The sequence below is a fragment of the Pezoporus occidentalis genome, unplaced genomic scaffold (genome assembly GCF_034315485.1).
Source record: "Pezoporus occidentalis ecotype Australia unplaced genomic scaffold, CSIRO_AGI_Poc_V1 ctg64, whole genome shotgun sequence".
NCBI classification, from domain to species: domain Eukaryota; kingdom Metazoa; phylum Chordata; class Aves; order Psittaciformes; family Psittacidae; genus Pezoporus; species Pezoporus occidentalis.
In genome coordinates, this window is record NW_026915987.1 from 1,326,492 (window position 1) to 1,339,655 (window position 13,164).

The following is a 13,164-nucleotide window of genomic DNA, read 5'->3' on the forward strand; positions in this document are numbered from 1 at the left end:
CTGGGAGCCAAGAGTATGCAGTTCCCACTTCTAGAGGCAATGTTCTGCTTCCAGTTTATGCCTGCGAACAGAAATACCAGGGCAAAACTACCACAACCAAATGTAACATCTTGCACAGAATTTGTATGTGCTTGTGCATAGCATCTGGATTCTTCTCAGCATTGCCCAGGTTATCACTGAGAGCTGGACAAGGATGTGACGCAAGGGATCCTTCAGGTCCCCATCTCTGCACCAGATGTATGGCTTGGGGCTGGATCCTTACATAGCTCTGAGCTGTTTGTAACCCCAAATCCATCCTAGAGCCTTTGTTTTCTCCCAGCATCACTCTCTTCCTCCTTACCACCTCAGATGTGCTCAGTGGCCCTCCACTCATGGTACGAACTGAGGAATCTGCCCATAAAAGTGAAGGTTTATCTCCTGCCAGTTTCTCTATTTGTTGTTTTATTGTCATTTCACTGCCAGTTAAACGGAGTTTTCTTCCCCTCTCTCCTCACGCTTCTGCTTGCATAAAACATGATGCTGTATTGTGAACAATGCAAGAATACATTACATAAATTTCTCTTTGATATCCAGCATGTTTCCTGCTGTAATGGAATCAGAACAGAGCAACCTCTCCTCCCCGACATGCCAGATAACTCTCTATCCGCTCTCCATTAGGACAAATGTCTGCAAGCCTTTGAAGAGCTAAAACACCATAAAGCAAAAAGAAAATGTTAAGGGTGCTCCAGTGGGTATCACTGGAAATAATTGGGTTGAATTAAGCGAAGGGAAAATTTAGGCCAACTTACAAGAATAAAAGAGCAAAAAGTCTGTTAGGCTGAGAAGTTGTCTCCGAAGCTATTAGCCTGGGGAATAGTCTCTGAGGAAGATGGTGCAAACTTTAAAGAGCAAAATGTATGATTTAGGGAGACAGTCTATAAAGGCAGTTGGCAAAAAATGTATGGCTTTGAGTCATTTTAAGCTAGACTGAAATGAAGCACTTCAGACCATAATGCAGTAAAGAACACTTTGTTAGACTGTGTGGAAGATGCTGACCTGCTGAAACTCTTCCTCATTGGCTCCTTGTGCCTTGATAATGCAGAGAATAGCTCCATGTACACTTACACAGTATATCTGCACACTGGCTGGCAGTCAAAATATACCTAAGCAGACCACAAATCCTGGTTGTTACCCAAGATGAACTAGGGGGAAATTATATATGTCACTATCTCCATGTGGTTGCTTATTCCCTGTGGGAAAGCACACACCCTGTCAAGTTGTTTGTAGGCAGAAACCTGAAGGCAAAATTCTCCTCTTTGACTTATGTTCCCTTAACGCTCTCTCCCACGCTGCTCTGGGCTATGGCATAAAACAGCCTGTGAGATGTCACCGAGACATGCCTGAGCAGGTTGGCATCCCACATGGTCTAATCCACGCAGATTCAACGAGAGTCTGGAAGAAAAGTGCTCAAGTGCCACCCACTCTTTCTGATTCTGGCTAGCAACTGAGATTGGAAACGCTACAGATACCTTTAAAGAGTGATGGGAGAAAGATGCCTTCTTTCATGTAAGGGTTTCTGCTACGAGTCTTCTTACTTCTTTTTGATAGAGCAATAGACCACATTTTTATGTTAAAAAACTTGTATTTTTCTTTATTTCTCAGAAGAAACTAGAAACCTAATTTTTCTTATTGGACTATTAGACTTCCTGACACAGTCTCTACAAATCTAGTGTCTAAATCTTCATCTCCATCTGGTGAAGTTCCAGTTCACAGTTCTTACCTCCATATCTTTGTCCTTCATTGCCAACCTCTCCTTATGTTTCTCTTCGATCCGTTATTCTGAAGACAATTCCTAAATCAGAGCTGCAGACTGAGACTTGAAAATGAGAGGCAGGCTGAGGTTGTTCTGGATCATGCATTGCTCATGACTTGGACCTGGCTGATGGGATGTAACTCTCAATTCTGCCTTTCTCTCTAATCGTGTGAAATCCATGATTCTATACCCACCTATTCATATGAGTGAGTTACATCCAAGCTTTGCTTTCTGGGACTCTTGTATCTGGGCATTTTTGGCCAGTAAATGCATTCATTCATCTCTAGTGTCATGCATTTAAAGCTATTAGTATACATGCTCTTTCAAAACTCGCCTTGCTTTGGGACTCCCTGTCCCCTTTGCTATCATAAGCACTCAAAAATTCTTCCACTTTACTGCTTTCATCCTCCCTCCTGGGTGCTTGCTGATCAGATCTTCTCAATGACATGCTAAGTTGTTTTACTGACATTGATGCATTATGCTGGACTCCATCAGCCTAGCAACCTTTGGGACCAGTCCTAGGAGTCAGGCAGCCAGACAGCTCAACTTGTCTCCATCAATCAGGAAGTGAGACTTTATTGGCCAGGATGAGGGCTACAGGTGTACGCCACTGTCACAGTTTTAAATAAACACCATCAGTTTGCCTAGTGCTAAGCAACTGTTTCTGAGAGCGTGTTGGTAAATGTGTTTATAAAGCGTAAGAGTCCAATCCATCAGCCCTCAAAGAGCCTAATCAATATATTCCAATTTGATCTTAGAGAAAGTTTCGCCTCTGGGAAGTTTAATTTATTTCAACTCATGACCATGAAAAAATGAACATCCACGGCACTTTGACAACATAGAAAAAGCAGATGAGGTTGTATCCAGCACCCGTTCCTTTTCAATTTGCCATTTTACCTGAACAAATCACCCCTACGACTTGAATGACCATGAAAACTGATCGAGCGATGGAGAGAGACTGCGGGCCAAAGGGGAGACAGAAGGAATAAAATATGGATGGGAAACCTAAGATGCAGGGCTTCAAATATGCTTAGCTGTATTATTTGCTCTGCAGAGTATAGCTGAAGTGGAATAACTACAACTTAAAACGCAAGGTAAATTGATTCATATTGCAACTGCAGGAGGCTGCCAACCTAGTGTCTGACTAGGGTAGTATACAGAAGGCTCTTCTCTGCATTTATACAACTGTTCCTGTAACTTTTCCATTGATAACCATACTGCACATTTCTCTTGATGCCAAAATTAGGAACCAATTCTAAACCCTCCTTTAAAACATTAGTATAGTGGTTAAATAAAAGACCATCTGGAGTTCTTCTCCCAAGCCATATCCAAGTGTCTGAGCAGCATCTGAGCAAATCAGAGCCAGAAATGAGTAGCTGAGGAGCACCTTTCCAGGGGACACCTGCCTGAACATCACATTGTGAACCCTGTATTTACACCTTCCTGTCTATAGAGATATTTGGACAGGACCTGGTTTTCATGCGGTTTACTCCAGCTAGTTGACTTTCCCTTTAGGAGAACCACTACATGAAACCTTGCTCACAAAATTCAAGGGTATTTCAGGTAATCCAGGTTTTATTGACAGTGGCTCACCTCTGCTCTAGAGGTTAAGATCACAGTGCTCTACTTAGATCAATGTACAAGATACTTCAAAGTGTATTTAACAAAAATACCTTGTGAAATAAATGAAACATTTATTTTACTAACCCCCTAAGGAGTTAAGCCAAGGTGTTTGACATACTTGTTATCTACAGTGGATTGGGAGTATTTTTCAACCCATGATGTCTTCCAGCAAGGGTTTTGTTCAGAATGGACCAAGAGACTGTGTTATGATGGGATATCCTCGGTTTTCACCCAGGATGGAGGCTGGAAGAGGAAAACACGTGTTGTCCCCCTATCACAGATACTCACTTGTCTTCCTGGAGACCATCATTGTATAGGCAACAATTTTTCTCTTTCCTTGTCCTATGCTGTCCAGAAGGATTTGGGGGACAAGGCTCTGTTTAATGCCAATTTGTTAAGAATTAGATCTAGTGTCCTCAGCAAATGCAAATCAGTTGTTTATACTGATGCCAGAAAATGTAAAACCAGAAATGAGTGTTGATTTTCTTTCCTCCAACTGCATTTCATCCGAATGCTTTCAGCTTTGATGCTGCCTCCCCAATCTTTTTTGATATCGCATCAGACCATCTTTTTTATGTCAAACATTTGCTTCAAAGCTTCTCGTAGCCTGTGCTGGTTGTCAAAAGTTGGAGGCAACACGTTTTAAGCATTCAGCAAGCATTCTTCCGAAAAGAAAACCACTATTTCTAATGAGCATTTGAGAGTGCGGTGCATTGCAAAAACTGTTTTCTAAGATCTGTCACAAATGATTTACTTTTATTAGTTTTAATGGCCCTTAGCTACAGGCATGGAATATAAGTGAAAATTAAGATATTTTTCAAGAGATGAAAATAGATTTCAATCAGAGATGGTGGCCATTTCCCTCCCCTCGCTGATGTCCTCTTTATTTTTGTCTCTGAACAGACAACCCTGCTTGAAGGAAATGACTTCAGTGCTGTAGCACTACCCACTACCAAACATGAGCTCTACATCAGAGACCCTTTTCCTAATCGTACACAACACCATCCATCACTAACACTTGCACCATTCCCATTCAAGAGACTGGTGATATGCTTTACAGGGATTTGGCCAAAACCAGGGGCGTAGCAAGATGCTTCTAGTCAGAACAACGGGTTTGTGTTTTATGCTATTTCACTGGAGAACTCATTTGAAACCAATGTTTACTAATTCCCATTCCCAATTTCTCTGTTTCTTATAATTTCTCCCTGATGCTCATATAATCTTTGTCTCAGATAAAAGTATTCACTTTCTGTTCTGGCCATGCTGTTCTTTACAGATTTCGCCGTTTTGGGGGGTATTTTTAGAATATGCTTCTCTAATGATTTTTATCACCTCATTTCAGTTTATATTCATGGAGGAAGAGTGGTATAGTTAAGCCCAGATGCTTATATTGTGAGAGCTGCACCTACAGACTCCCTGCATAAGCAAGGCTCTGCCAGGCTTGTGGAAAACAGGAGCAAAGCTCCAAAGGGAAACGGTTCTGCAAAAGCATCTCTCCCCTCTATGCCCATCCCGCTACTTTATTTCAGCCACCATACCATGTTATTCTTATTCAGCAATACATTTCTATATCATCTGCAGCCCATGAGAGCAAAGTAGAGAGAGGAGGAAACACAGGAGGATGTGTTTATTACTACAGCTTTGATACATAGCATCAAAGGCTAGTAATCTTACTATGGCTGTCAGCACATGGAGTTCTTTGGCTTCAGCAAGAAACTCACTGTATTAGTTGCAAAGGTTCCATATTCAAACCTGTCTAAATACCCAAGAGCCATCAGTTTCTGCTCTCTTTCTAATCTATAGCTGGTTTAGAGCTCTAGTCTCAACAACGTCTAACCACTTGCAGCAAGGAAGCGTGATAACTAAGGAAAGATGCCAGAGACACCTGATGTCATAAGCTCTTCCTACTCCCTACACAATTTTCAAGCTAACAGCATCATTGTTTTTCCCCTTAGGTCCAGTGCTGCATTCTCCATCTGGAATGTGTTCATTGAGCTGGGTCTCTCCTGCCTCTTTCATCATCCTCAGTAATTAAGCTTTTACAGCTAGAACCTAACTGATAACGTAACTGCTGATTAAAAAGACAAGCTATCTCCAGCTCTTTACCCACAGCTCCCTTGACTGTGTGGTATTAAGAGAGCAACCACTTGTTTTCACTGTGGAAAGTGGCCACACTGGGCTCTTGGATACCCCAAAGAACAAGGAGACTTAAGTCCACCAAGTCAGAGTAATTTACATCAACAGCGTTGGGAACATGGTTTGGTCAAGGGAGCAGATCAGTGGAATAAAACTGAGTTAATTTTATAGGGTTTCTTCTCGGAGTGCAGCCACAATTTAATGGTCACCTATAATTAGTTAATTCATTTACTACTATAATAAGTGCTTTGCAGCCCTTATAAATGTCCATTAAATGTGTCAAATCCCTTCCTCCTTTCCTCCACACACATGCAATTTCCTTGGCAAGTGAGAAAGTGTAACCAAATCAAAACGTGAAAAAAAGGATGTTGCGTGAAGAGGGCATGTTTTTCCCTGTCACTCAAATTCTTATGCTTGAATGAGTAACAAGTACTCCGTAATGATGTTTTAAATGCAACAGATTCCACCCCGAAGAAAGGAAGCCTTTTTTGTAGTTACCAGTTTCAGTGGAGCCTTGCTCATTTAATCTCATGAAAGACTCAGTTCTGATTTTGATTGGAAATAGCTCTACAGGTAAAGAATGGTAAAATACTAGAGGGATAATAGCATCTTTTAATGAAAAAGGTTCTGAATTTTACCTACAGAGACACCTCATGCTGCAGGGTTTACGTGGTCAGTGACCTAAAAATATAGGTCAGTTATTCACCTTTATCTTCTGAGTTCTTGTAACTTTGCTAGCATCCATCTCTCCCTGTTGCTCCATCACTCTCTATTAAAATACATAAAATGCCAAATCCTGTGTTCACACATCACTCCATATTCCTGGAAGCTCAATGGTGAAACTGAAGTGAAAAGCAGTTTTGAAAGTCCAAGCTGTATTCTCTTCATATCTCAGTTATATTTTGCAAATCTTCTGAAACACTCTGAGTCTAGCCGCCAGGATCAGCCAGACAGAGGGGTGAGCTGGAGCAGTCCATGGGTCACCCATGATCCACGGGTGGAGTGGAGCAGCATGGAGGTCCCCTTTATCAGTGCAGTAGGGCAATCAACTTGTATAACCCCTTTCCTCTCGGCTTTTCAGCCCCATCACGTATCCAAGAGTAGGCATGAACCTTCCATGAGGATTCACCACCCAAGTGTGGAAGGCAGCAGAGCCCTCTGCTCCAGCAAGACCAGCTCCTCGCTAGGCTAGCTGGGCAGTGGGCTGACTGCTTCTGCCAGGGCTGCAATGCCCTGAGCACGCTGGTACACGGTGCCATCTGCTCTGAAGTCCATGGTTTGACAGACATCCACAACATAAAGGAACAATCCTTAGTCTGTCACCTGTATGAATCTCTTAAATCCTACCTTGATGCAAGCTGGATGCTCAGAGCACACTTTATTCATTGCCTTTCTTGCTTTCTCTATTTAAATACACCAAACAGACAGATAGGTGACCAACAGGCAGGATCTCAAGTGGTGGTTGAAGAATGTAACTTAATCTGGGTTTGAAACTCTTTATTTAAATGTTAAGCACAGGCAGCAGACATTGCTGCTTGTTCCCTGGGATTCTGTTTAGCAAAAGGGGCATCATTTCCCCAGATCCTGCTTTTCAGCATCTACATCTTTCTCTCTTTTTGCTTCCTCCAATGGAAGTCAACGGAGAGATGGCAGGAGAGTAATTCAACAAACTACAACACATTGTGTAATTGAAATGGACCATAATCACTAATATTAAAGACAGTGAATCATTCTAATCGAGCCATGCTCAGCAAACAATGAAAAACTATGTGCCAGAAAAGCTAATGCTGGTTTTAAAATGAACAGAAATGAGGCGAAATGGAACCTCACTCTTTATTCATGAAGGTCAATTTAACGTGATTATTTTTTCCCTGGCATCACAGCTTCATGATTACTGTTGTATACCTCAGTGCTATTTTCTAACCTAATAACAGTAAAAAATAACCAGCTGGTGATGATTCTGTTTAAAGCAGAGACTAAATGCTCACAAAACCCTGCCACTGAACAGTTGCACATGCTAATCAGACACAGCTCAGCCAGATTCCCTATAGAGTCCATATTTTGCAAATTTCAACTGGTTGACTACATTGAGAAATTAGATTATGCCTCGGACATTCAAGACTCAGAGTGATCTGTGTTCATTCATTCCTCCTGGGTGAAATCAAACCCTTCATAGATCCAGCCAGGCGCTTTTAATTCATCCCACTCCATATCTTCACATAATATTTACCATCACGCAGTACAATCACTTTAGGGATTTGGAAATGACAGGGTCTGATTCTCCCTGGGCATATTCTCACTTTGTAGGGGAGAAACAGCTTTGCCTTCAGTGCAATTACTCCTGGTGTCAGGCAGGGACAGCATGAGAAGGATCAGTCCTCCCAGAGAACATAACACTGGAGGAGGGCTCTGCTGACGCCACTTGGAGGGAAGCTGACACCCGTAATGATGGATCATTTCCAGGCTTGCCAACGAGTGCTGTGAATTTCAAGGAGGAGGGAGGGAAAAAGTTAATTAAAACAAATGCCCAAATGTTTTTCTGCTCGGAGGGAAGTGGGGTTTATACTGGAACAAAGTGTTGCCTTTTGTTTTGTTTCTTTCTCAGCTGCCTGTAGCTCTTAGCAGCGTTAGAACTGAGATTTATGCTATCCAAATGCAGATCTTTTTTTAACATATAAATAAATGGAGGTTGTTTTTTACACTTAACTCATTTTTGTTTTAATTTTGCTAAAATCCCAGAGAGACAAATTAGGAAAGAGGTAGAGCTTTGCCAAGGAGCCTTCATTAGATCAGCACTAATAACTTCTTTCAGGAGCCATGGATAGCTTCTGACATCACAGCTCAAGCTTGTCCGAAAGCTAATTATTTTCCCTGTTATAAAACAAAGGTTCTGTATCAAAGGCCCATAATGTGACATGGCACACGCTCCAGATGCACTGATTTGCAAAATAAATCAACTGTGTCAGGGTGGAATTTGGAGGAGAAATTACAACAAATTGCAATTATACTTGCAGTGGTACACTGCTTAAATGCGTTCTCAATTTGTTAAATGCAAGGCACCATGTGTATTTTTTTCCAGGTTGCTTATGGGGGAATAGAAGAGGAAAATTTATCTTATCTGTCAAAAGGAGGAGAATCTTCTTCTCCTCCTCCCCTTCACCTCCTATACAGCTTCTTCCAGATGCTATCAGAGCAGACTTCATAAAAGATTCAAATGGTGTCATATGAAGGCAGATATAACTAGCAGGAGCCAATGGTTGGAGCCCATCCCTGGCAGAACAAATGAAGGGATGTGTTTAATAACAGAAAGCATTCAAAACCCATCGGATTTTGTTATCTTGTTTAGACTGCTATTAAGCCATATCACCAAGAAATACAGTGGAGTGAGATTTGTTTGGCTTTCTGTTCCTCCTCCACACATAGATGATTTACTTCCCTTTTTCTCTTTTCCTTTCTTAATATTCCTCTCCAAAGCAGTGGCACTGACCCACCCTACCGATAGGCAAAGGCCACATAGACTCATAGAATATTCTGTGTTGGAAGGGACCTTTTAAAGGTCATCTAATCCAACCCCCCCTGCAATAAGCAAGGACATCTTCATCAAGATCAGGTTGACCAGAAACACATCCATCCTGGCCTTAGGTGTCTGCAGGGATGTACGTCAAGACAGGCAATGAGACACAAGCCCAGGATTCACCAGGATCCTTCCTGCACCAGCACATCTCACCCTGAGTAGTTTGGTAAGAAAGGGACAACAGTGGGAAGACAGCACGAAAGGCAAAGCAGGTGGAAAGAGATCTTGTCTGTATGGGCTGATTACTCCACAAGTTCCCCAGCACTCTCAAAGAACAGAGGAAATGGCCATGTCCCCATCTCACCTCAGGTGCTGTGAGAGGGGATGATTCTTACAAGGCACAGACAACCACAGGAGGTAATTAGAGCACTTTAACAACCTCTATGCATCACCTCCTGGCCTCGCAATGTTGGCTTCTTCCTCTTTCTTTGTGATTGTGTTTTCTGTTTTCTTACACTTTTCCCCTTCCTATCCAGACCTTAATTTATTTTCTCAGTTTCTTCTCCTTTTATCTCCTTGTACCTGTGTATTTTCAGCCTCTAATTTCTGCCACATTTCCTGTTTGAACTTCTCCTATTCCATCTCCTTTCCCACGTTAATGTTGCCTCCTTATTTTACTCTTTGCAAACACTTTTCCTTTCATTTCCAGCACTTGTTTCCCTTCAATTTGTGTCTCTCTGCATGTATATACACACATACAGATACATACATATATATATGTATATACATAAATCTTGCTGCTTTAGCCTTTTCAAAACGAGCTTGTCCCTGGAGTCAGTTTGTTATTCTGGTCTCACTCACTTTATTGAGTTATTTTCTTTGCTGCTATCAGTCTCTAAATACAATCCAGTAAAGATACAGCAATGATTTTTGACAACCTGACCTTTCTCTGCTTTCTTACACTTGTTTAATTAGGTGCCACATGCAGCTGTGACTTGATCTTTACAGTTTTCCTTCCTCCCCCACTGCCTACCTGGAGGGGAGGGGGTTGGTAAAAAAAAGAGAGATGTTGTTGAAAGAAAGAAGGTCATTTTTGACAGGTCTGCCTGTTATTTCAGGCATCAGGCGGCCAACGAGTTCTGCAGGAATGGAAGGCCATGCTGTCTGTGTTTTGCTTAACAAGTTAGAGGAAACATTTTAGCTGGGGGAGGTAAGGAAATGAGGTGATTTACTGGTTTGATTTAACCTTCAGGTAGCCAGTTTAAACACACAGCTGACAAACAAGAAAGGAAGCTGGGTATAGATGTGCTGGCTCTGTGCTTTGGCAAGCTGGGGTCTCTGGAGCAGCCAGGCTGAAGGGGTGTGTAATTAGACAAGAGAGATGTCCCCACAGATCCTTAGGAATGGGGAACTCCTGATGTCATCTTTAAGGCATGATGGCAGGCAATTATTGCTCTTTGTTTCCCAGGTGAAATGCATGAGTTCTTGGTAGTATATAGAATCATAGACTAGTTAGGGTTGGAAAGGACCTTAAGATCATCTAATCCCAACCCCCCATTATGAGTTCATTCGTAAAATCAAAGATGCTTTTGGTTGCTGGTGCATCATACTGACTATTCAGGCTTTCAGCAGGTACGTATTCATCTCACAAACTCCTCAGCACACAATAGTGTGAGTCTGCACCCTTGTCAGCAGATAGATGAGAACAAAATCCAAAACACATGATGTGCCCAAGAACTAGTATCCTCATGGCTGTTTTGGCCATATGGGCAGGCGGGGAGAGTGTATTGCTGTTGTCCCACATGCAATGCAACTACACGTAACACACACATCTGAAATCCTCATCTGGCAGAAAAGTTGGGGTTTGTACCCAGTAGAAATGTGGTATCTGCAGACTGTGGTTGCATCTTCCTTACATGCAGCTTTATTTTTCAGAATGATTTCCAGTTTAGTGGTGGTTGGTAGATTTTCCCATTGTAGTACACATGCTAACTCAAACTGTCTGTTCTAAAGTCCATGGAAGACAACTGGAGTCCTTCATCTTCCCTATGTCCTCCAGCACAGATCCTTCTGTCCTGACACAGGCAGATCTCCCACTGACTTGCAGGTGCATGCATTACTTGTATTTTGGTATGGATATTATTTAAGCAAAAGGACATGACAAACTGCCTAGTAACGCTGATTAATGGGTGCCCCTGGGGAATAGTGAGGCATGAGATGAAGTTAAATAACTCCGATGTGCATTACTCAACACTGCCGCACCACCTGAAGTGTCTCATTGTGCCTAAAAAATGGATTCCCTTTTAAAAAGGAACATTTTTAATGTTTCACATTAATTTTCACTAAAGTACTTACGTTGTGAAAAATATTCCCTATGGAAAGCCCTCTCTCCACCTCCACCATCACAGCCTCCCACCATGCCTGGCCCTACAGATGTCCAGCGTACCTTTGACAAGGTGAAATAGCTCAGTGCACGTACTGATAACCCATGAGCCTGCCTTGCTTTACACTGCACGCCCATGTGGGGTCACTTTGAAGACCAATGGAGTTCTCATATGATGTAAAACTGACTAAAATACCCTCTCACTGGGCAGACCACCATAGAAAAAGTCCCGAGCACTTAAGCCATGTCTTCAACTACCCCAGAACACCACAGACATCAATTAATGCCTATGCAAGCTCTGAGTATACAAACTTCTTTTTGGCGCTAATATCTCCATTTGTTTGCTAAGACTGTCCTTACGGGCACATCATTTGCCCTGAATTCAGTGTGACTATGCAAGCATGAAAGGCCAAGTCCCAATGTCCTTGGGCTTCAGAGGAGCAGAAGGGCTTCATGGTGTATTCCAGTGGCTTTCAAGGCTGGCTGCAAGGTAATGACTCGAAGGTTTTAAGTTATGCATGTGCTTTTCCCAGATCTAGAAGAGGATTTAAGTCTGTTCTAAATAACCTCTTCCTGATGCTCAGTCACACAAATCACGTAATTGTTGTAGGTTTTTTCCTTCTGATTCAATTTTTATTAAAACTTATAGTTTCTAAAAATCAGAGATTTAATACAAAGATCTAAACCAGCATCCTTTGATTGTATTCACAACAGATAACAGATACTACTATCACACAGCTCATTCCTGCTTCAAAAAGATCCATGCACAGATAAGAACCACTTGGCCATTTATCACACACTGGGCCTCAATAAACCACAGAGATAAATACAGAAAACAACATTTTCCAGAAGAAAAAAAAACCTCCTCTTTGAAATTTATTCACCTAAAATATTAGTGTGTATTATAGAATCAAGAGTGATGATGTATCCACTTAAAACCAGAAGGGGTTGAGTTACAGGGACACTGGCAGCATGCTCTTGCTATAAGAGGAAGCACTAAGAACCTAAAGGTTTCACAGAATCACAGAATAGTTAGGGTTGGAAAGGACCTTAAGGTCATCCAGTTCCAGATGCCTCACACTAGACCATGTCACCCAAGGCTCTGTCCAACTTGGCCTTGAACACTGCCAGGGATGGAGCATTTACCACTTCCCCAGGCACCCTGTGCCAGCTCCTCAGCACCATCACAGTAAAGAGCTTCTTCCTTATATCCAACCTGAACTTCCCCTGTTTCAGTTTGAACCCATCACCCCTCGTGCTATTGCTGCAGTCCTTGATGAAGCATCCTTGTAGTCCCCTTCAGATATTGGAAGGCTGCTATGAGGTCTCCACGCAGCTTCTCTTCTCCAGGCTGAACAGCCCCAACTTTCTCAGCCTGCCTTCATACATACCTAAATGTAAATTGTGAGAAGGCTGAGATTTGCTTCTTGAGTTACAGAAATATCTGTGTCAAACCAGCCCAGACAACTGGAAAAAAGCATTTAATCGACCCAAATGTGTGGTTTAGAAGTGCTAGAAAAGAATGGAAGCCCATTTGTCTTCGGTGACTCACTTTTTAACCTCTGTCAGTTGATGATTAAAAATATGAGTATTTAAATAATTATCATTCAGCTGCAGAGATCCCAGTGCAGGTGTGAATGCTGCACCAACAAAGTGAGCCTTCAAAGGGAAAATTGCCCTTCTCCAGTGATGCCCCTGGGCAGGCTGCAAGCTGCT